Consider the following 24972-nt stretch of genomic DNA (forward strand, 5'->3'; position numbering starts at 1 on the left):
CCGGATGAGTGCACGGCGCCAGATCCACGAGGGGGCTCCATGCCCATTCATGTATCCTGGGGAGTGCAAAGCCACAGTCTCTCAAGTCTCTCAAGTGGGTGGTCTGCCCACTGCATTATCCTGGGGAGTGCAAAGCCACAGTCTCACAAGTCTCTCAAGTGGGTGGTTTGCCCACTGCTTTATCCTGGGGAGTGCAAAGCCACACTCTCACAAGTTTCTCAAGTGGGTGGTTTGCCCACTGCTTTATCCTGGGGAGTGCAAAGCCACAGTCTCACAAGTCTCTCGAGTGGGTGGTTTGCCCACTGCTTTATCCTGGGGAGTGCAAAGCCACAGTCTCACAAGTCTCTCAAGTGGGTGGTTTGCCCACTGCTTTATCCTGGGGAGTGCAAAGCCACAGTTTCCCAAGTGGATAACAGTCTCCACTGGTTGTGGAGGGGGCTTGGTGCCCGGAGTGCTTCATCCTGCCAAGGACTGAGGTAGTGGATGCCTTTCTCCACTGGTTCCGGAGGGGGCCTGGTGGCCAGAGTGTTTCATCCTGCCAAGGACTGAGGTAGTGGATGTGATACTCTACTGGTTCTGGAGGGGGCTTGGTGGCCAGAGTGCTTCATCCCCAGTAGTGTCAGAGCTTTTGGCACTCATTGGCCTGCGATGCTGGTGGCGGCGGTGTCCTTGGCAGCGGTGCTTGTGGCGGCGGTGTCCTTGGCAGGTTTTCGGTGACTTGCCGGTCTTTCTGTGCCCCTTCCCTACCTTGGATGGTGGCGCAGCTGTCTTCCCATTCCCAACTATACTCCTGGGAGAGGCTTTGGTGGTAGACATTTTGCCTTTCTCCCGCCTGGCACTGGCCAACTTTTTATGCTTTTGAGGTAGGGGACTGTCCGTGGTCTGGCTCCTTGACACACTGCCTGCCCTGCTGCTTGGTGCACTCCAGAAGCCGGTTACTGCTGGCACCACTGTTCCCTCTAATGTTGTGGCTGAGGTGCTGGGTTGGGAGCTGGAAAGGAGGTCCCTAGGGGACTGAAGGGGTGGGGAGGTGAGGGGAAGAGGTCAAGGTTGGACAGGAAAAGTTTTTGGACACACTGGGACGGGTAGATGGAGGGGGTTTGGGAGTGGAGGAAGAGGAAGTGGTTGTAGGAGGTGTACGTTTGCTGACTTTGGGTGAAGGTGCATGGGCTGGAGGCTGTTGTGAGGTGAATGACTGTTGGGTGGGTGAGTGGCTGTGTTTGTGTACCTTGGGAAGTGGGCTCACAGACACACTGGGAGTGGACACAGGAGATGTGTGAATGGTAGTGGGGGTGGTGAGTGCTTGTGAGCAGGGTGTGGTGATGGGTGTGCTGGGGATGGACATAGTGGCTGAAGATGTAGTGTATGCAGGTGTGAGTGGAGACAAGACAGGAAGGAAAGAGGGAGACGTGGGGTAGGGGGACACAGTGGAGGCAGTGGATGTTGGTATGTGTGCATGGGTATGATGCTTGTGTGAGTGCCTGTGGTATGTGTGGTGTTTATGTTTGCCAGAGCTTCCCTTGTGTGTTGAGGTGTGTGCATTCTGGTCTGATGGTGTGCTTTGGATAGGCTGAGGTACAGGGGTTTGGGCCTGGGTAGAGGAAGTTGGAGGGGGGAGGTTGGCTCTGGGACAATGGCTGCCATCAGAGCTGAGGCCAGAGTCTGAAAAGCTTGCTGTTGGGCTGCCTGACCAGAATGAATGCCCTCCAGGTATGCATTGGTCTGTTGCAACTGCCTCTCTACACCCTGGATGGCATTCAAAATGGTAGACTGCCCAATAGTGAGGGAACTGAGGAGGTCAATGGCCTCCTCACTGAGGGCAGCAGGGCTGACTGGGGCAGGGGATGAGGTCCCTGGGGCGAAGGAGATGCCTACCCCCCTGGGTGAGCGGCCACGGGGCACATGCTGAGGGGCTGCTGGGAGGGTGGTGCTGGTAGGGGGGGTGCCGGCTGTACCTGTAGATGCGGTGGGCACAGAGGGGCCTGCCACCGCAAGGGAGCTCCCATCAGAGGAGGAGTCCGTGTCACTGGTCTCAGCTCCTGTCCTGCAGTGGATCTCCCCTCGCCCTCCGTCCCACTGGTGGCTTCAGACTCCGTTGTCTCGCCCTCCAGGGCCATGTGGGATGCAGCTCCCTCCTGCTCCGGTGCCACTGCTCCTCCGCCTGATGACGCAAATGCACACAAGAACAGGGAGACCACAAAAAGGGGGGGGAGACAGAAGAAAGACATGTTGAGTGCATGCAATACCGCTACCGTTGGCGGACACTACAGACACAGAAGCCCCCTGCACTACGCCATGCACTTTGAGTTCCCTAATTAATCACAGGGACATGAGGTACAAGGCCTATGCCCGATTGCTGCACACATGGAAGTCACAGGAGCCTGACTAGGTGTAGCTGGCTCTGAACACAGGTGGGGTGGGGTGCCACATGGCCTGTCTTACGACAAGACCTTGCCTACTAAACTCGCCCTGGCCTAGGGGAACTCACAGCCCACCTCCCCCACCCAGATACCTCTACTGCGTGCAGAATCAGCTGAATGAGAGTGTACTCACCCCCTTGTGGCTGCTGTGATGCCCTCAAGTGCCCATCCAACTCCGTATACGCCACCACCAGGATCCGGATTAACAGGGGGGTCATGGAGCGATGGGCACCCCTCCCACGTTGGGAGGCCATCCCCAGCTGGGCCTCTGCCGTCTTCTCGCTCCAGTGGCGAATGTCCTCCCATCTTTTACGGCAGTGGGTGCTCCGTCTGTGGTGGACTCCCAGGGTAGGGACTTCCTTGGCGATGGCACGCCAAATATCCTTCTTCTGGTGGGTGCTGACCCACAGGAATAGTACAGGGGAAAAGGAGAAGATATAACCATCCGCACCATCAGAGTCATTTGCCCGAATCCCTACCCTTGCCATGAAGCACATGCACTCACTGTCGTTTCATGCATGCCTCATTCTCCCACCCTATCTTCCATCCACACCATTCCACACAGGCATTGTCCATTCGGCATGCTCACAGTGTACTTACCTGTTTTTCTGGAGGACCGTAGAGTAGTGTGTACTGGGGGAGGACCCCATCCACTAGTTTCTCCAACTCCTCCGTGCTGAAGGCAGGGGCCCTTTCCCCAGACACATGAGCCATTGTCTCTTCCAGACTGAGGTCACAGCAGCACTTGCAGTGTAGGTCCTCTCCTGTCGAAGATCAGGTATCAAGTGATTGAACAGAGAGAAAATGGCGGTGACGTCCACGGCGGTGCATACCGTCACCGCCGGCGAACATCGTCATTTTCTCCTCGGACCCATAGGGTCCAATGTTAACCAATGCAGGACTGCACTGCGGTCTTCGACCGCCTACCGCGACGGTGTACAACGCCAGCGCAGTTACCTCATATCCCTTTGTCCCACATTACAGGTCAGGCAGACGCCATTTCAGGGGGCCACATGGCATTCATTTTAAATGCGTCACACATATCTAGGCCTTGCATACACACTAATACAGGCACATAGCGGTTTAAAAAAATTGAGGAATAAGGTTGTGTTAACGTACCTCAGTGTTGGTTGACTCTCTGCTCGCTGCTCTCCTCCATAGAGCACGTCCGCTGGGGCAGGTGAGGAGGTGGCGGCATCCTCCGGTGTACAGACCGCTGGTGGACCTGTCGACAATGGAGGAGCGACATATAATTGTCACCTGCAGACTTGATCGTGCCACAATCCTGGAACTGTGTACCCAGTTGGAGCCAGACCTGATGTCAACTATCCGCCATCCCACAGGAATCCCCCCTCTATTGCAGGTGATGTCAATACTCCATTTCCTGGCAAGTGGGTCTTTTCAAACTACAGTGGCCATAGCATCAGGGATGTCCCAGCCTATGTTCTCCAACGTGTTGTCCAGAGTGTTGTCTGGCCTGCTGAAACACATGCGCAGCTACATCGTTTTCCCTCAGGTGGAGGATTTGCCAACAGTGAAAGGTGACTTCTATGCCCTGAGACATATCCCCAACATCATAGGTGCCATTGATGGGACACATGTGGCCTTGGTACCCCCCGCAGGAGTGAACACGTGTACAGAAACCAGAAGAGTTACCATTCAATGAATGTGCAGATGGTGTGTCTGGCCGACTAGTGCATCTCCCATGTGAATGCCAAGTTTCCTGGCTCAGTGCATGACATTTACATTTTGAGGAATAGCAGCATCCCTTATGTGATGGGGCAACTCCAGAGGCACTGTGTGTGGCTATTAGGTGAGGACATGGAGCCTATACAGTGTGACTAGGTGTCTGGGTCTGGGGATGTCCCTAAGAGTTAGTGTGTGTCTAACAGATTTCCCTCGACATTTTCAGGTGACTATGGCTACCCCAACCTGTCATGGCTACTGACCCCAGTGAGGAATCCCAGGACAAGGGCAGAGGAATGCTACAATGAGGCCCATGGGCGAACTAGGAGGGTTATAGAGAGGACCTTCAGCCTCCTGAAGGCCAGGTTCAGGTGCCTCCATATGACAGGTTGTTCCCTATTCTACTCACCAAAGAAGGTGTGCCAGATCATCTTGGCCTGCTGTATGCTTCACAACTTGGCTTTGTGACAACATGTGCCTTTTCTGCAGGAGGATGGCCCAGATGGAGGTGTTGTGGCAGCTGTGGAGCCTGTGGACAGTGAAGAAGAGGAAGCAGAAGAAGAGGACATTGGCTACAGAAACACGGTGATTCATCAATACTTCCAGTGAGACACAGGTAAGAAGACATCACTGCCTGCTACATCTGATATAATTGTTCCACCTCTCATCTGTCTGTCACTTTCACCCAGTGTATGGACTCTGAGTTGTCACTTTCCCTTTCAATTTCACAGATGTGGGTCCCACTGTGTGACATCTGCTTTGCTGCCGCATGGACTAGAGCTGTGTGACATAGGTATGTTGACAATACAATGGATATAGCATTTTTACACAGTTATTGCAAATATACATTTTCGAAAGCACAGACTGACCAGATCGTTTTGTGATTTAAGGGTGTTTATTTAAGTGCAAAATGGTGGAGGTGGTATTAAAGTGGTCAGGGGTGATGGTGGAGGAATGTCCATGGCAGAGTCCAGTCTATTTGTTTCACAGGTGCATTGTCCAAAGGGGCAGAGGAAGTGGAGCTAGGGCAGATTAAGGATGGACAGGGTGACAAAGTGGGACAGAAGGATGACAATCAGGGTGGTCTCATTTCTTGGTGGGGTCTTGGCATTTTTCTCTGTCTTTGTCCTGGATCTCAGGGACCGCTTGCAGGGTGGTTCTCCATCTGCAGGGGGTGGGGTGCTAGTGTCGTGGTCCTGTGGCGGTGCCTCCTGTCCACTAGCGCCGGCGGAGGTGGTGGGCAGTTTATCATCCAAGCTAGTGTCAGGAGCCCCTTGTTATGCCACAGTGTCCCTCCTGGTGTTGACGAGTTCCTTCAGCACCCCTACAATGGTGCCCAGGGTGGTGTTGATGGATTTGAGCTCCTCCCTGAACCCCAAATACTGTTCCTTCTGCAGCCAGTGGGTCTCCTGAAACTTGGCTAGTACTGTTGCCATCGTCTCCTGGGAATGATGGTAGGCTCCCATGATGTTGGAGAGGGCCTCGTGGAGAGTGGGTTCCCTGGGCCTGTCCTCCCCTGTCGCACAGCAGCCCTCCCAGTTCCCCTGTGTTCCTGGGTCTCTGTCCCCTGAACCGTGTGCCCACTACCACTGCCCCCAGGTCCCTGGTGTTGTTGGGGTGGTGGGTTAGCCTGGGTTCCCTGTAGTGGTGGACACACTGCTGCTTGACGTGTCCTGGGGACAGAGGTATGGGCCCGCTGGGTGGGTGCTGTGCTGGTGTTTCCAGAGGGGGGAGGCTCTGTTGTGGCTTGTCCAGTGTGAGGGGAACCGATTGTCCAGAGGTCCCAGATGGGCCGGGCTGGTCATCTAGATCCAGTTGGACAGAGCTGCTGTCATCACTGTGGGCCTCTTCTGTGGGTGAAGTGGACATGTTTGGACCCTCCTGTCCGGTGACGTTGGGTAGGGGACCTGCAGGGATGTAAAGGCATGATTATTGCATGTGTGTGTGCCATGGTGTGCAATGGGTGGGGGACCCTGTACCCCAGTGCTTGCATTCTTGTGTGGGACCTTGTGTGATAATCGTTTAGGGGTGTGTGTGGGTATGTGCAGTGGCCATGCATTGGTGATGGGTGTCCATGCTCTGGTGTTGCATGCAGGGCTTGGTGTTGGGATGGGTGGGTTGTGATGTTGGGACATTTGTGAGGAGTTGGAGTGATGGGGGTGGGGGTATGTGATAGCATGCAGGTAGGGTGGGGGATGTAATAGTTAAGATTTGACTTACCAGAGTCCATTCCTCCAGCTATTCCTGCGAGACCCTCAGGATGCAGTATAGCCAAGACCTGCTCCTCCCATGTTGTTAGTTGTGGGGGAGGAGGTGGGAGTCTGCCGCCAGTCCTCTGAACTGCAATGTTGTGTCTTGAGACCACGGAACGCACCAACCCGCGTAGGTCGTTCCACCTCTTCCTGATGTCATCCTGTGTTCTTGGGTGCTGTCCCACTGCGTTGACCCTGTCCACGATTCTGCGCCATAGCTCCATCTTCCTAGCTATGGTGGTGTGCTGCACCTGTGATCCGAATAGCTGTGGCTCTACCCGGATGATTTCCTCCACCATGACCCTGAGCTCCTCCTCAGAGAACCTGGGGTGTCTTTGCGGTGCCATGGGGTGGTGTGGGTGATGTGTGGGGTGTTGTGTGTTGTGATGTGTGGGGTGATGTTTAGGGGTGTGTGGTGTTTTGTGCGTGGATGTTGTGTGAGTGATGGTGTTGAGTGCCTGTGGATGCTAGTTTGTAGATGGTGGTGTCTCTCTCTAGCCTTCAGTCGCAATTGCGGTCGTAAGGGTTTGTGGGTGATGTGGGTGTGGGTTTTACATTGTATTGGATGTGTGGGAGTGGTGTGTGTATGTGTCTCAGGTGTGTGTATTTCGATTTGTCCAATGTGGTAGTGTTTTGTAAATGTGTGTGTACTTTGAGCGCAGCGGTGTGTACCGCCAATGGAATACCGTGGATTCGTGGGTCGTGATAGTGTGGGCGTATTCCTGTTGGCGTGACGGTGGAGGTTTTGTTATCGCCAGTTTATCACTGACCTTTTGTGTGGCGGACTTGTGTGGGTGTCTAAATTTTGGCAGATTCCGAGCTGTGGGTCATAATAGCTGTGTCGGAATTCCGTGGCTGCGGTGGTGTGTTGGCGGTCTTCTGCACAGCAGTAAGCGGCATTTACCGTCAATGTTGTAATGACCCCCATAGTGTATACTGTTTTATTAATTCATTTTCATCAGTGGCCCCAAAGGTACTCACATTGCTTTATTTTATTTGGAATGCTTTTTCATGGAAGGATAAGATAAACAAAAACAGCACGTATTAGTACAATCTAGTTCATCTTCACAGTACAAGTCATTTCACATATTCTTTGATGTGTACAAATGGGACTTCAACTCAAAGATGGAAGTGAAGGTCACCACTCTGCTCTAGCATAATTACTGCAGCTGGAAACATTAACTGGGACAATTAGAAGGTAAAGCGGTGTCCCATGGTGGTGGATACCAACTCCAGTGAGAGGATCCCTATGGTGAGATGGAATACTTGGCTCCTGAGCCCAAGCTCCAACACAATGGATAAATTTATATCAGGCACTAGAGATAAGGTAACAACAATGGAGGCACTCACAGTCAGAAGATAGCCACATAAAGTGTGAGGCAGTGAGAGAGCATGCTGCTCATCCCACACTGAGTACTGCTGCATTGACACTTAACAAATACCGCAACCTAATGGTGCTGTGCTATCCACCTTGTGGGATGAAAAGACAATATAGAGGAATGAGTGCCTAAAGAAGTAAGAGGAGGCCTGGTCATGAGACATTTTTGGCTCAGATGGGTGGATGGAGATGTAAACCACCATAACTTCCTTGACTGCAGAATGTGGGAAACCCAGTCAGAAATCAGATAGAAGTGTGCTCCTAAGACCTCTTGAAACAAAGTTGGTTTACATATGAAGCTCTGCAGTAAACTCAGTTTAACACAAACAGGGTCTGTGATTAATTATTTCTGTAGGGCAGTACAACTGTTGGGAGCACAGACAATCTGCCTTTCCTTTCTGGTGTGTGGAGACCCTAGGAAGATTGCCCAATATAGTGAGGGATGAGGACCTGAGAAACGTTTAAATCCATAAGAGGATATAAGGCTGGATTACCTGTCCATTGTCACACTCAAATACTGTGAGCAATCAGTTGACACAGGTAGACCACTAGAAACTCCATCCTTACCAACACACCACCAGATACCACAGTAAATGAAGCCTCGATACGTGAAAGGTTGGTGTGCACCACCATATAAATACGAAGTACTGTAAAATGAAAGGGAAATGCCACCCCTAAAAGCAATAGGTCTGTATCTTCACCACAGTGACCGTCAAGATGACATAGTATTAATGCCACCCAAAAAACATACCCAGATGTTCATTAATGTTTTTTCACCTCCTCCCTTTGCCACCTAGATGCTCCCAGTGCCATACCCCTGAGGAGCAATGCAAAAGGCAACAGTAGGGAACATGGTATTCACCAAAGAGGAACTTCTAAGTAGCCTTCAGCTCTTCAAGTCTGAACTAATAGAACAGATAAGGACTGACATGTTTAAAGGTCTTTCGGACATAAGGGCAGATATTGATTCCAAAATAGCAACCCACCGAGTGGTACCAAGACTGCTAAATGCAGAAGCCAAGATTGAATGTTTGGAATGAGCCAAGAAGAAACCTAAAAATGTTTCTAGTTACCATGCTCTTACAAACAGAATTGTCAGTCCTCCACTTTGAAACTTAGAAAGCTTATTGAGAAGGGACAATCTCTGAATAAGGGTATTGAAAGAAGAAATTGAGAGGGTTGACATTAAGGCATTCATGGTATACCTTTGCTCAACATTGATGAGGGGTGACCATCTAAATGTCCACATAGAAAGGGCACACTGAATAGGCTAATGAAAAACTGGAGAGGCAAAGAACCCTAGAGATAGTTAGCCTAAATTTCACAGCTGTAAAGAAAAGAAGAAAGTGATAAGAGCAACCAATAGAGTTGCATGATCATAGAGACATTGTGGAGTGATTGAATCTGATACAGATGGATGTATAACTTTGGCATCTCCTTTAAATTCCAGAACAAAATTCATCACTTCATATACACGATTAAAATGGCACATCTTCTGGGTATCCCCTTTAAGAAGATGCCAATGAGCCCTTGCAATTTTCCAAAAGACAACCAGATAGAGAGGGCGTGGGCTCAGACTACCCACAGAACTATCCCACAGAGCAGTGCTGGAGAGACAAAAGACATTGCACAAGATTGAGTAGAGAGGGCAGCTGATGGTTCAGTTATTATGTGGTTTCTAATCCTTCACCAAATTCCAACCTCCATCGGGAAGGGTGATGGCAGTGGGTTGGAAAGGGGATGGTTTGTCTAATTGGTATCCCCAATATGTTTTGAACTAGGCGAAAGAGCTGCATGTGGTCCGGGGTTGTTGGGATTTTGGATCTATGGCTGTCTTGTCCTCTCCATTCCTCCAACCTCAACCCACTACACACCTAGCTTAAACTTGGCATGTGGCATGAAGAAGGACAGATCATGTGTACACATGACACATCCAGATAGTTTCTCTAACACCCTCAAAAATATGGTGCAAATGTTTGAGCTGCAGGATCTCTAGAGGGTACCTCTCATACAACAACCACACATTATTTTCCCATGTCCATCTGATGCATTCACATATTTGCCTCACACTGGTGAGCAGAGCCCAATACCCCTATTACACAACACAAAACATATCCATTAGTACTTCACACACCAACTGAGCCAACCTTCACTTTGAATGATCAGGCTATTCCTCTAGGAATAGATGTTGCACCCCACACTACTTAGGGATCTGGTACTGAAAAGTGGACCTTCAAACTCACATTGTAGAGGAAATTCAACTAAACATTCCTGAAGTGGACAATGTGTGCACCTAGGACAATTTTAACTAGCCCTTTGGGGCAAATATGTTTGGCAACTTGCCAACTTGGTAGAGAGTGAGGTATAGGGAAAAGGATCTCAAAGAGTAGCAAGTCATAAAAGGTGAACAAGAATATAAAGCAGCTATAAATATATACCTTTGATCAAAAATAATTTCCTTAAGCGGCAAATTGAACACCATTGCTACCAACAGTGAAGATTTAACTCCTCTCCACCCTCCAACTTAAGAATACTTCTAAAGATCAAGGCAACAAATAGGTACACATTTTGAAAGGCAACTGAAAGAGAAATTAGTAAGTGGGTATATATGGGGCATACAATTCCACAACGGACAGAACATTACTTCTGAGGAAGGGAAGGAAGGGTTTTTTGTGATGTATATCCTGGTCTTTACATGCCAGATTATTTATCAGACAATGAGCAATGCAGCTACTAGACAGCCCTATCTCTCCCTCATCTCTCCCTCAAGCTAATATATATACTCGAGGCACCTATCACACTCAGAAGTACTGGTTACCTTGAAATCCATCAGAATGTGCAAGGCACCTGGCCTAGGTGGCTATAGGAAGAGTCTTGGTAAAGGTTTTGCAAACACCCAGTGCCCACATCTGACAGACCTTGTTAATGCATTCATAATGGAGAAGAAACCAACCTAAACAATAGGTGTGGCCAACATTACCTTAATACCCAAAACAGGTAAAGATACTAACATTTGCGCTTCATACGGACCCATTGCATTGTTTAATATTGATGGCAATCTGGACACTATAATCGCTCCTTTCCTAAATGATCCACCCGGACCAGTCCGGATTCATCAAGGACCAGGGATACCCATGATAATATTCACTGCATAGTACAAATGATTTATTTGTCCCCTTAAATTCTGAAATGGCATTTTCCTGGGGAAAAATAAGTTTCTTATCAAAGGGCTCTACACACTAGTTTAGACTCACATTCCTATCCATGGAGATGGCAGCTTATCAAGCTTCCATCTTGGGAGTCTCTCTAAATGACAGGCTACCACATCCATTTACCTGAGACAGTGTCACACGTGTTACCTATTCGAACAGCTCTTTGCCATCAGCATTGCAGTACAGATTAGGCAGCTGAAATATAAAGGCCCAGAGTTAAGAGTGCCTAGCCTCCTTGCGCCACATTAGCGTCATTTTTTTTAATGCTAATGTGTCCAAACGAGGCCCAAATAGCAACGCCATATTTACAAAGTGGCACAATGCATGCATTGCGCCACTTTGAAACCTCTTGTGCCTCATTATGCCTGTGCCAGGCATAATGCATGAAAGGCGTGCATTCCCCCGTTAGGGTGAACACAAAAATGGTGCAGTGGAATCTAAGAGATTGCACAGCATCATTTTTTGTGGCTACTTTTAATGCCTGCACAGAGCAGGTGTTAAAAGGGGGCACACCATTGCTTTAAATAGGCCCCTATGTACTATGCAGGATAGGCACCAACATTTTGGCGCTAATCCTACATTGTACATTAATAGCGTCAAAAAGGTCAATGCTATTGCCCCTACCCTGCACCATGGTGTGTTGTAGATTGAAGACGTCACACATAAAGTGGCGGAAAGGGGCACTAAGGGGTGCAGGAAAAATGGTGCTACATTGGAAGCAGTGCCTCTTTTCTTAAATCAGGCCCAATGGGTATTGCATTTGTTCAGGACATGCATAAAATTATCTGATACAAAGATCACATCCTTTTGACATTAACAAATCCCCACACATCCATTCTGCGGCTTAAATCTCAGCTCGCAGACTACAAAGTAATTGCCAGACTTAAAATAACAATTTAAAGTAAATAGAATAAATTACTCCAAGTCGGAAATCCTGTACTGAGAGTTACCTTCTGCTGTGGTTCAGGGTCTAACTTCTGAGTCACAATTTAATGGGCTGGCCAGTCTATCAAATACCTGGGAGTTTGTATAAACCATGACCCTTCAGTTCTATATATGAAAAGCTGTCTGCGCATCTTAAAGCCATTGTGCAATGATCACCATTGATGGTCACTTCTTTTTCTTTCACAGTTGGAGAGACAAATACTCTCAAAGTTAATAAGTTGCCAAGAGTTCTATGCCTTTTGCAAGCTCTTCCAATACTGATTTATAGAGATTTTTGTGGGAACAACATAATTACTGTCAAATTTATTTGGCAGTGTAATCGGGTCAGAGTAGCTAACTACATTTTTGCTCAACCCCAAGTAGTGGGTGGACTGTCTTTTCCTGATTTTTTGACATATTAAAGGGCAGCACAATTGTGCGTTCCCTCAGACTGATCTGATAGAGATTAATATATTAGTGGCATAGAAATTAGCATATGGTGATGACTTAATCTACATGTAAAGGCCACATAAAGAGTTTGTAAGATGTGCACGTTTAAAATGTGCACATTTAAATTGTGGTGAACTATGTGGCCACCATTCGTATTAAACACCACCTTTTCACGTCAGAGTTTTGCATTTTATTAACTTAAAGTACTAAAATGAGCTAATGCCAAAGAATGTTTATTATGATGTAGAATATTAGCATTGAAAGCATTAGATGTTTATGAATTAAACACACTTAGGGCCTCAGAACGGCTTTGGCGGTCTTTTTATAAGACCGCTGAAGCCACTGCAGCCAACAGACCACCCGTGCTGGCAGTCTGCTGACTGTTATATTAGGAGTCATTGGAGGACTTCCGCCCATTTATGGGTGGAAGTTTGACTACGAAGAGGTGGTTGCATCACCAGCACTGCCACACCAGCAAGACTCTGCCTGCCATATTACGAGTCGTAATATGGCTTGGCGGAGTCTTGCTGGTGTTGTGGTGCTGGCGCTGTGAAACTGCTAGGACCTATCCCCTCCCGGACGACCAGCTCACCTGAAAAGGTAAGTTTATCGTCTGACAGTGAGGGGTGTCTGTGCATGTGGGTGAGAGTATGTGGAGTGGTGGTGAATACGTGTGTGTATGCGATTGAATGTGAATGTTTGTGTGCATGTATGTGCACGTGAATGGGGTGTCTGAGTGCATGTTTGTGAGTGTGTGAGGATGTGTATCTGCATGTTTGCGAGTGAGTGGGGGTGTCTGTGTGAGGGGTGTGTATGCCAAGGGGTGTGTATGTGAATGCATGCATGCGTGAAGGGGTGGGGGTCTTTGTAAGTGTGTGGACAGGTGGGTGTCTGCATGTGTGTGGATGGGTGGGGATGCATGTGCCAGCAAAAGGAATGGGGATTCCTGTCGCCGGATGCGTTACTGCCAGGGTTTTCATGGTGGGGCGACCACCACGGAAAGCCTGGCTTTCTGCAGCCTCGTAATCCGGCTGTCAGGCAGAAGCCTGCTGCAAGGCTGAAGGAGCTCACCGCCGGCCGCGTTGGTGCGACCACACCAGCGGGCCAGGCTGTGTTGTGGTGGTTTGGCTTCTGACAAACCCCAGAACTTGTAATGTGGCAGTCTTCGGCGGCGGCCCATCGGCGGTGAGACCACCACCACGGCCCTAGCGGCCTTCTGACGCCAGGGTCGTAATGAGGGCCTTATATTTAATGAATGTGTTTCATTATTGCAAGTTACATACGGGTAGAAAATAAACGCATGTTTAAAAAATTGTTTTAACATGACATAAATTATGTTTTTATTTTAATGAATTGCTGTGCATATATAAATTTGAAGATTCACAATAGGTTTATTAATGTATTAAATGTATAAATATGTATTTGGGCTTTCTTAGCTTGACTAGGTTTGAAAGGATTCATTTTGCAGTAAATGGAAAATCACTTGTTTATTCTGTCCCCTCTGACCTCAATTCTTTCCCTAGGCTGCTAATGTGAATGTTGAATGTCCTATTGTATTGTAAGCCAGAGAAATGTTTTAGAAATAATATTGTTGCTTTATTTGTTCTCGCTGTCAAACAGGACAAGAAATTTTGAGTTCTCATGTGAAAAGAATAATAGCTTAGTTTAATGTGTGTCATAACAAAGGATCTCCAAGTAAATGATTAAAGAATGCAATATTTTATTAGAAATGTGTGAAACCATTTGATGACAATGCATTTTTTCTGAGAAGATTCAGAAAAGTAGCAGAATTCATGGTGCCACCTGCAGTGATTGGATGCTGAAACTGATGTCAGGAGTGTGTCCACCTGAAGGACCAATCACAAGAACTGAGCATATTTTAATTAGTGAAGAACTTGTAGACTAAGGCCCTCATCATCACATTGGCGATAATCCCACTTACCGCCATGCTGACTGCTGCCAACATACTGCCACCGCAGCGGATTACCGCCACCCATATTATGACCCACACATAGCAATCTGTCATTATACAGCCACACACACAAGTCCACCAGCCCAAAGGTCAGTGATAAACTGGCAGTAGCAAAAACCACACCGTTATGCCAACAGAACTACACCCACAGAATTATGACCCACGAATCACCGCGGCAGACATTCAATGGAGCTAAACCATTGGCAGTACATACTGCTGCGCTCAAAATACACACAACCTAACAAAACTACACCACATTGGACAATTCAAACTACACACCTGGCACTCATACACATACCACACCCACACACCACTATAACACACACACCCACATTAACCACAACCCTTTACCATTACAAACAAGTGCCACGAGAGAGATAGCTAAACCACAGACAAGACCACAGACACACACCAACATCACCTATACACCATCCACGCACCCTACATCACACTCCCCAAAACAGCACCCCTCACACCCTCACCCACACCACTCACAAAACCCCCATGGCACTGCAACAACACCTCAGGTTCTCTGAAGATGAACTAAGGGTCATGGTGGAGGAAATCATCCAGGTAGAGCCACAGCTATTTGGATCACAGGTGCAGCAGAAGTCCATTGCTAGGAAGATGGAGCTATGGAGGAGAATCGTGGATAGGGTCCACAGCACCCAAGAACAAGGGATGACATCAGGAAGAGGTGGAACGACCTACAGGGGAAGGTACGTTCCACAGCAGCAAGACACAAAATAGCTGTACAGACGACTGGTGGTCGACCTCTACCTCCTCCCCCACAACTAACAACATGGGAGGAGCAAGTCTTGGCAATCATGCACTCTGAGGGCCTGGCAGGAGTAGCAGGAGGACTGGTCTCTGGTAAGTCAAATCTCTATTACTATCACCCCCCTTACCTGCATGCCATCACAAACACCCAACCTTGCCCTCACTCCCATCACTTCACTTCACTCCCAAATACTCCACCATCACAACCCACTCATCCCAATACCAAGCCCTGCATGCAACACCTATGCGTGGACACCCCTCACAGACCTGCATGGACACCCATCACTAAAGCATGCTCATTAGAGAGAATCACCTAGCCCACAAAATCACTACTCACACAATCAAAGCTTCCAGGGCAATAACAACATACATGGCAACAAACCCATGCAGAAGAAGACAAATACAGAAACAATAACACTGCATTTACATCCCCACAGGTCCCCCACCCAAAGTCACCGGAGAGGAGGTGCTAGCAACTTCCAGACCACCCCCAGAGGAGGCCCACAGTGATGACAGCAGCTCTGGATGCCTGGATCTGGATGACCAACCTGGCCCATCAGGGATCTCCAGACAGTTGGTAACCCAAGCACAGTCCCATACCACCACAGAGCCTCCCCCCTCAGGAAACACCAGCACAGTTCCCACCCAGTGGGGCCATACCTCTGCCCCCAGGACACATAAATCAGCAGAGTGTCTACCACTACAGGGACCCCAGGCCACCCCACAAACACAGGACGATCAGGGACCTGAGGTCAGTGGCATTGGGCACACGGTTCAGGGGACAGAGGCACAGAACAACAGGGAAGCTGGGAGGACTGCTGTGCGGCAGGGGGAGGAAAGGCCCAGGGAACCAACTCTCCAAGAGGCACTCACCAACATCCTGGGAGCATACCACCATTCCAAGGAGAGGATGGGCCAGATACTGGACAAGTTGCAGGAGACCCAGCGGCTGCAGAAGGGACAGTACCTGGGGATCAGGGAGGACTAGAAGTCCATTAACCCCACCGTGGTCTCCATTGCAGGGGTGCTCGCAGACATGGCCAGCACTATGAGGGATGCAGTGGCACACCACCGGGCCCCTGACACTAGCCAAACCGATGAACAGCCTTTCACCTCCACTGCCGCTAGTGGATAGGAGGCCCCGCCACAGGAACAACAGGCCACCAGCACCCCACCCCCTGCAGAAGGAGAACCACCCGCAAACGGTCCCTGCGATCCAGGCAAAAGTCAGAGAACATTGCCAATACCCCCACCAGGAAATAAGACTCTCCTGAATGTCACCCTTGTGTCCCACTCTGTCACCCTGTCCACCTTGAACTGCCATCGCTCCCCTTCCTATGCCCCCTTGGACAATGCACCTCTGATACAAATAGACTGGACTCTATCCTGGACTTACCTCCATTATCACCCTAGCCCATTGCACATCCCCCTCTAATCATTAGCACTTAAATGAACACCATTTGAATAAACACAAGTATGGAGTCTGTCAAATCATTTAACCATGTATTCTTTTAACAAGCTTTAACCGCTTCTGTGCCACGGACGTAATGTTATGTCCTGCAGCACAGTGCTCCTGTGCCGAGGACATAACCATTACGTCCTCGGCCCAGAGGCAGCGCTAGCACTCCCTCCGTGGGGTTCCCTCCCGCCCCCCCAAGGCAGGGATGGAAGGGGAAGCCCTTCCCCTTTCACCCCCTCCTCCCCACACCCCCATAATGAGATCAGTGCGCGATCACGCGCTGACATCATTACACAGGGCCGGTTGCACTGGAAGCCATTTGCTTCCAGTGCGCGATTGGAGATACAGGTGAGTTTCTCCTCCGGCGGGTGAGGGGTTGTAAACAAAGAGGCACCGGGGGAAAGGAAAGGCTTTTTCTTTCCCCTGGGGTCTCTTTGAGCAGGAATGCCCACTAGGTGCCAGGGATTTTATTTTTTTTATTTCTTCTGGCAATGTTTTGTGTTGGGGAGCGGCCCCTTGGGCAAGGGTCGCTCCCATTTGGGGGGCATGTTTGTGTGGCCATTTCTGCCCCCCTTGCGAGCAGATCGGCCTAACGACTAGACGCCAGGGATTTTCTTTTTTTCTTTATTTATGCTGTGTTTTGTGTTGCGGATCGGCCCCTTGGGCAAGGGTCGCTCCCATTTGGGGGGCATGTTTGTTGTGGCCTTTTCTGGCCCCCTTGGGGGCAGAAACCACTAGAACACCAGTTTTTTTTTAATATGTTTATTTTAGTGGAGGGGTCGTCCCCTTGGGCAAGGGGCACCCCCCCAAGGGGGTATTGAACTGTTGGCCATTTCTGCTCCCCTTGGGGGCAAATGGGCCTATTTGTTTGAGGCCCCTCTGCCCCCAAGGGGGGCAGAAACCACTAGAACACCAAGGATTTTTTAAATATGTTTATTTATGTGGGGGGCGTCCCCTTGGGCAAGGGGGACATTGAACTGTTGGCCATTTCTGCCCCCCTTGGGGGCAGATGGGCCTATTTAATTTAGGCCCATCTGCCCCCAAGGGGGGCAGGAGCCACTTAGACACCAGGGATAGTACGTGTTAGTGGATGGGGGGGGTGGCCCCTTGGGCAAGGCTCACCCCCTTTTGGGGGCACGTGTACCAAGGCCATTTCTGGCCCCCTTGGGGGCAGTTGGGCCTATTTTTTTTTTAGGCCCATTGTCCCCAAGGAGGCAGAAGCCACTGAGGCACCAGGAATTGTGTGTGTGTGTTTCTGTTTTTGTTTGGGGCGTGGCCCCTTGGGCAAGGGTCGCTCCCTGTGGGGACACACTACTAAAGGTATTTTCTGCCCTCCTTGGGGCAGATAGGCCTATTTTTTAGTAGGCCCATCTGCCCCTATGGCAGAATCCACTTAGGCGCCAATTTCTAAATGCTTGATGGTGGGATGTTTGTCAACTGATGAAGTATTTGTATTTGTGATATTTTTTTCCTCCTTTTTGTTCTAGTTCAAAGCTTTTGCTTTCTTTGCTGTGGCTCCTTGCGGTTTTGGTGGTGGTTGACCTGTGGTTTGCATAGTTGCATGCTTTAGGTAAGTAAAAACAATTTACTACAAATTTGCTTTTATTTCTTTCTTTTTAGTGGATTATCATTGGTGATTGCTGTGTCTGTGCAGAGTAGTTGCTGGTGATTCAAGCTTTTTCTGGCAGGTGAGCTGTAGAGTTTTTGAGTTTATAACTCTTACTAATAAAACTACACTTTATTACTTATCTTGCACAGTGTTGGTTGTTGGTGGTGCATTTGTCCAGTTAATTTTCATAGGAAAGATCATGGCTAGCTGCAGGATGACCGCTCAGCAGGAGGTTGGTATGCTTTTTGAGCCATTGTCTGATCATGATTATGAGACGGACTCTGCATCTGAGGCAGAGGAGGAAGTGAGAGATTCTGGCAGTGAAGTTTGTGTCGGATAGGAATCTTGTGATGAGGTAGCCACACTCAGTGCAGATGAAGGGCCTGTTTTAGAGGAGGACACTGATGTGCCATAAGTGCAGCAACCTGGGGCTAAAAGGTTTCCGGTTAGAAGACCTGAACTCTGGGTTGCCCCAAACATGGAGCAGCCAGAGTTGCCTGCCTTTACTGGTCTCCCGGGTGTAGAGTCAATACAGATAACTTATTGCCTGTCAATTTCTTTGAGTTATTTGTGGATGATGTGTTTTTGGAAGAGATTGTTGAGCAGACTAATTTGTAATCAGAGCAGTATTTGAGGGACAACGCTGCTAGACTTAGGCCACAATCTAGAGCTGCCCAGTGGATTCCCACAAATTTGGAGGAGATGAAAAGGTTTTTGGGTTTGACTCTTTTGATGGGGTTGATAAGGAAGCCGTCACTGGCTTCTTATTTGTCTACTAGTCCCTTGATGGCAACAGCTATATTTCCTGCAACCATGAGTCGTAATCAGTATTTGCTTCTTCTTAGGATGCTGCATTTTATTGACAATGCATTAGCCTTGCCACAAGATCACCCTGATTCTGACCGTCTTTTTAAGATTAAGCCTGTCCTTGATCATTTTGTAGTTTGGTTTTCAGAGATCTATGTTCCAGGCAAAGAAATAGCTGTGGACGAGTCTTTGGTCCTCTTCAAGGGTCGTTTGGTTTTTAGGCAGTACATTCCTAGCAAGAGGGCAAGATATGGAATTAAATTTTATATGCTGTCTGAAAGTAGTACAGGATATGTGTATAATTTCCGTGTCTATACTGGTAGGGATTCCAGTATTGACCCCCCTGTTTGTTCTCCCACTTTTGGAGTTGCTGAGAAAATTGTGTGGGAACTTGGTAGACGACTGTTCAACAAAGGTCACCATTTGTATGTAGATAACTTCTACACTGGGGTGCAGTTGTTCAAGGAATTGTTTAGAGTGGACACTGTTGCTTGTGGCACAATTTGTTGTAACCGGAAAGGCTATCCAAGTGAGCTTGTCTGTAAAAAACCTGAGAGGGGGCAGTGCCTTGCGGAATGATGAGCTGCTAGCTTTGAAATTTTCAGACAGGAGGGATGTCTACATGCTAAGTACCATCCATGATGAGAGTACTTAACCCGTGACTGTTTGGGGCCAGTTTGTTGAAGTGCGCAAACCTGTGTACATTTTAGATTATAAAAAGCACATGGGAGGTGTAGATTGAGTTGATCAAAGGTTGGATCCTTATACTGCTGTTCGTAGGTCTTACATTTGGTATAAGAAGTTAGCAATTCACCTCTACCACTTAGCAACTTTTAATGCTTTTATTGTGTTTAGGGATAAGTATCCAGAGTCAAAGATGACATTTGTGAAATTTCAGGAGTCAGTGATAGAGAGCCTTATTGTGTTGGAACAGGCCAGAATTCCTAGAGAAGCAGTGGTGTAGGATGTGGCTAGATTGAAAGATCGCCATATTGCTGAGCACATTCCTCCCACGCCCAAAAAAGACTTTCCAGCTAAGAAATGTAGAGTGTGTTTTCGAAGAGGTATCCGGAGGGAGACTCGAATGTACTGCCCAGATTGTCCGTCAAAGTCTGGGCTGTCTATGGGTGGTTGTTTTAAGAATTACCACACCCAGAAGAATTACTGGGAACAACCATGAGTGTAAACTGCCTGTTTTGTATTTTCATGTGTTCAGTTTCATGGTTGGCATTTCTGTCATGTACGTAGTTAGAGCTTTTGTGTTTGTAGTTTTGCAATTATTTCTAATTAGTTAGTGGTTTCTTTGTTTAAAAAAAAAAAGTGATGCCATTGTGTGTGGAGTGGCGCTTGGCTGAGGGTGTACATATTGACTTGCTGTTGGCTACTGCAACACACTGCCAGCCAAACACCAGTCCACACACTCCCATCAGCTGGTGTGATTGCTGTATCAGGCATGTGGGCGTGTGTAAGTGATGGGCCCTTGTGTGGCGCTGTCTGTCGATGCGAGTGTTGTAATGTGCTGGGCCCATGGCTGGCGGCGTGAATGGTCTTGTGCATGTTATGTATGAAAGGTGTGTGAATGGACTGTAAAGCGGTTGGCGCCTTGCCATGGCCTTACAGCTCACGAGCTGTGAGTCATTGGTTAAGTTTTTTGGCCTTTCAGTTATTAACAGTGCATTTAATTTTTGTGTCCAAATCCAACCAGTATGTGTGGTAAAAATGACAAAACCTGGTCTGCTGTAATCAGGCGTCGCAGCACACCTTTGACACGCTAGGTGCTTCGGGTGGGACCCCGATGATGAAGCATGCCACCAACTTAGTTGGTGGGTGAGGGGTCTTTTTAACATAACCTAAGTGCATTTCTTTTCACAATTTTAGTGTTTGGAACATCACATAAGTATGTGGACACTCCAAAATGATCTATTGCAAAACTACCTGTGTTTGGGGGGGGGGCACTTATGATTTTGGTCCCGGGTGTGGCCTTCATCTAGGGAAACCTACCAACCCAGACATGTTTTAAAAATAGACACCCCAAGGAGTCCAAGGAGGTGTGGCTTGCCTGGATCCCCCAACATTTTCTTACCCAGACTCCTCGGCAAACCTCAAAATGTGCATAATAAATCATATTTTCATCACTTTTCTTTGTAGGATCACCGCTGTGGCACAAATTTCCTACCGCCCAGCGTTCCCCTCAGTCCCCCAAGTAAAATGATAACTCACTTGCATGGGACCCCAAAGCAGAGTCAGCCTAAAAGATGTATAAAAGAAAAATATGTGCTTATCATCTCTACAAGTGTGTGGCCTTTTTCTGTTGCAGGCACCTGGCCCACCCTCACAAGTGAGGTACCATTTTTATCAGGAGACTTGGGGGAACGCAGGGTGGTAAAAAATTTGTGGCTCCTCCCAGATTCCAGAACTTTCTGTCACCGGAATGCAAGGAAAAAGTGTTTTTTTGGCCACATTTTGAGGTTTGCAAGGATTCTGGATAACAGAGCCTGGTCAGAGCCCCACAAGTCACCCCATCTTGGATTTCCATAGATGTCTAGTTTTCAAAACTGCACAGGTTTGCTAGGTTTCCCTATGTGCCGGCTGAGCTAGAGGCCAAAATCCACAGCTAGGCACTTTGCAAAAAACAGCTCTCTTTTCTTTGTGAAAATGTGATGTGTCCACGTTGTGTTCTGGGGCATTTCCTGTCGCGGGTGCTAGGCCTTTCCACGCAAGTGAGGTACAATGTTTATCAGGAGACGTGTGGGAACACAGAATAGCAAAACAGGTGTTATTGCCCCTTGTCTTTCTCTACATTTTTTCCTTCTAATTGTAAGACAGTGTGTAAAAAAGACATCTATTTGAGAAATGCCCTGTAATTCACATGCTAGTATGGGCACCCCGGAATTCAGAGATGTGCAAATAACCACTGCTCCTCAACACCTTATCTTGTGGCCATTTTGGAAATACAAAGGTTTTCTTGATACCTATTTTTCACTTTTTATATTTCAGCAAATGAATTGCTGTATACCCGGTATAGAATAAAAACCCATTACAAAGTGCAGCTCATTTATTGGCTCTGGGTACCTAGGGTTCTTCATGAACCTACAAACCCTATATATCCCCGCAACCAGAAGAACCCAACTGATGTAACGGTATATTGCTTTGAAAAATCTGACATCGCAGGAAAAAGTTACAGAGTAAAACGTGGAGAAAAATGGAGAACATGGAGAGAAATGGTGGTTGTTTTCACCACAATTCCAATATTTTTTTATTTCAACTGTTATTTTCTGTAGGAAACACTTGTAGGACTACGCAAATGACCCCCTGATGAATTCAGAATTTTGTCTACTTATCAGAAATGTTTAGCTTTCTGGGATCCAGCATTGGTTTCTCACCCATTTCGGTTACTAACTGGAAGGAGGCTGAAAGGTTCAAGTTTGCCTGTTCCTGAAAGCTGGGAAGATGGAGATCTTGCCACCGCAAACCCTTTGTTGATGTCATTTTCAGGGGAAAAAACACGAGCCGCCTTCTGCAGCCCTTTTTTCCAATTTTTCTGAAAAAAACAACATTTTCACTGTATTTTGTCTAATTTCCTCGTCTCCTTTAGGGGAACCCACAAAGTCTGAGTACCTCTAGAATCCCTAGAAATGTTGGAAGAAAAGGACGCAAATTTGGCGTGGGTAGCTTATGTGAACAAAAGGTTATGAGGGCCTAAGCGCGAACTGCCCCAAATAGCCAAAAAAAGGCTCAGCACAGGAGGGGAAAAGGCCTGGCAGAGAAGGGGTTAAACACTGCAATATAACTGTACAGTAATGTATACATAGGAATGACATGTAGTTGGCTGCAGTTAACACACCAGGAGTGATAGTGGGGTACAAATATCTGAAAATAGAGATGCCGAAGGGTACAGTAAGTGGACATAGAAGTGGGAAAATCAGCCTGCCAGTGACAATGTCAAATACAAAACTGACAATGTAAAGTGTAATTACAGTGTCTTACCTGTGTGTCATTGAAAGTACTGTCTAATTATAGCACTTCTGTTGTTTATGGTTTTCATGTTATTGATTTCTGATTGTATGATTCTGACTACTACCTCCTTCACCAAGTCCAAAGATTTAGTCGACCTCCAAAGCTGAAAATAGTGATGGTGTCTCACCAGAGCGCTCTTGTGAGGAAAAGAGTCAGAATCTGCCCACTTTGTGAGTTGTTCTTGGTGTGGTGTAGGGGTTGATGAAATTCCAGCATCATGTTCCAAGTATATGGTATGTATTTTGAGTAGGGTTTGCACTTACAATGCTTTGACCAAATCGTGGTGAAGTGTGATGTATCAAGTGAAGTAGGGAGTTTGCATACTCCAAGATAATTGAGTGGGGAGTTGGCGTTCTCCAAGTGAATGTTGCACTTTGTGCTAAAAAATTGCCCTCATGGTTGTTGTTGTTAATAGGTGCTGTGATGCCTAAGACACTGATGTATTTTACAAGTATATAGAGACACTTGGTTAATTTATTGTCTGCAGGTAAGGTGTTGGTCGATTTGGTGCTCTTGACAATACCAGTAGTTTTTTACTTGAGTGTATGTGTTGTTGGTAGGTATTATGTGAATCCGAAGTGCACATGGAGGATCTGTACCAATCATAGTGAGGTTTTCAGGTCAAATCCTACTTGTGCTTGTGAGAAAACCACAGCGAGAAGAGTATTCAGCTTTCAAAGCATTGCTTCTTACCCGTAGTGAGCAGACAGGTTTCAGTTTTTGTGCTTGCAGTATTTGCATTTAGGTTTTGCATGAGAGGTATGAGATGGCTCTGAAGTGAGTTGCAGTTGTTTTATGAAGTGAGTGTGACGTCATTTAGTCTGTACTGGGATAGGACGGTTGGTGAAAAAAGCTGCACACAGATTGGTGGACAAGACTGCACTGCCATAGTTTGAGAACAGCTTTTGAAAAGGGTTGTGAGATTGAAATGTATTTCCTGGTTGCGTAGAATTTGTGTTTATAAATTATATTGTTGTAAAAATGAAGTTTTTCAAAGCTTTAAGGAGCACGTTGAGAGGGGATGCTTTTATTCCAGTTAGGGAGTATGAGCCTACTCCACCGGAGGGTACACCAGCATTCGAGGTAATAGAGGAGAGAGGAGTTTCAGCATGTCTTTGGGGGAATCAGTGGTGCTAAATAACTGAGAAGGAAGGTGCCTTTCTAGTTACTGAACATTTAATTTGAGAATTTTAGAGAATATGAGCAGGGTGCTGTATGAATCAATACCCCTTCCTATACCTGCACAATTTGAAGCACTTGCTATTTGGGAATTAGTTGAAAGATAGAAATAAATTTAGAAGTTTGACAGGAGAATGAGGAAAGCATAAAGGACACTCACAGAAGCTAGGTGAGATGCAGAGCAGATAATGTGGAGAGCTGATACATTATATGCAGTGAAGCTGTTTCAAGCAATTTCACAGGAAGGTGATGAAAGTATTAAACCTAAAGCCAAAAAGAAATATGAGGAAGATTCAGAACAGAAATTGGGTGATAATAAAAGGGTAGCAGATGTCGAGAGTGATTCAGATGATGAATTCATTACTCAGTTGTCCAGAATCATCCCCCACGGTATAATGCAGTTGAATCAGTAAACAAGAACGTAGTCTTGAATGTCACCACATCTCCAGTTGCACAAAGTCAGGTTCAAATAATTCCAAACGTGCCTACTGCAAATGTTGCGCAGGTCTAAGCAGTTTATCTGACAGTTCCAAATGTTCATACAGTTCAGAATGCCACAGTTCCAATTATGTCACAAACAATTCAAAATGCAGGAATGACTCAGTTTGAGTCCACACCTACTGTACAGACACCTGCACAATTTTTGACCCAGAGACAGGCGATGCCAATGTATTCCCCAGTGATGACACCACAGAATGTTGCCCCAAATCAGACTAATCAGACTATTGATACAGTACTGACTTGCCAAAGTAAAGGATTAATGTTCCCTCCAAGTCAGACAAATTTGTCAGTGCCAGATGCATTGACTGTTCCCGTAACCATAGGTC

The sequence above is a fragment of the Pleurodeles waltl genome, chromosome 7 (assembly GCF_031143425.1).
Source record: "Pleurodeles waltl isolate 20211129_DDA chromosome 7, aPleWal1.hap1.20221129, whole genome shotgun sequence".
In the NCBI taxonomy this organism is placed as follows: Eukaryota; Metazoa; Chordata; class Amphibia; order Caudata; family Salamandridae; genus Pleurodeles; species Pleurodeles waltl.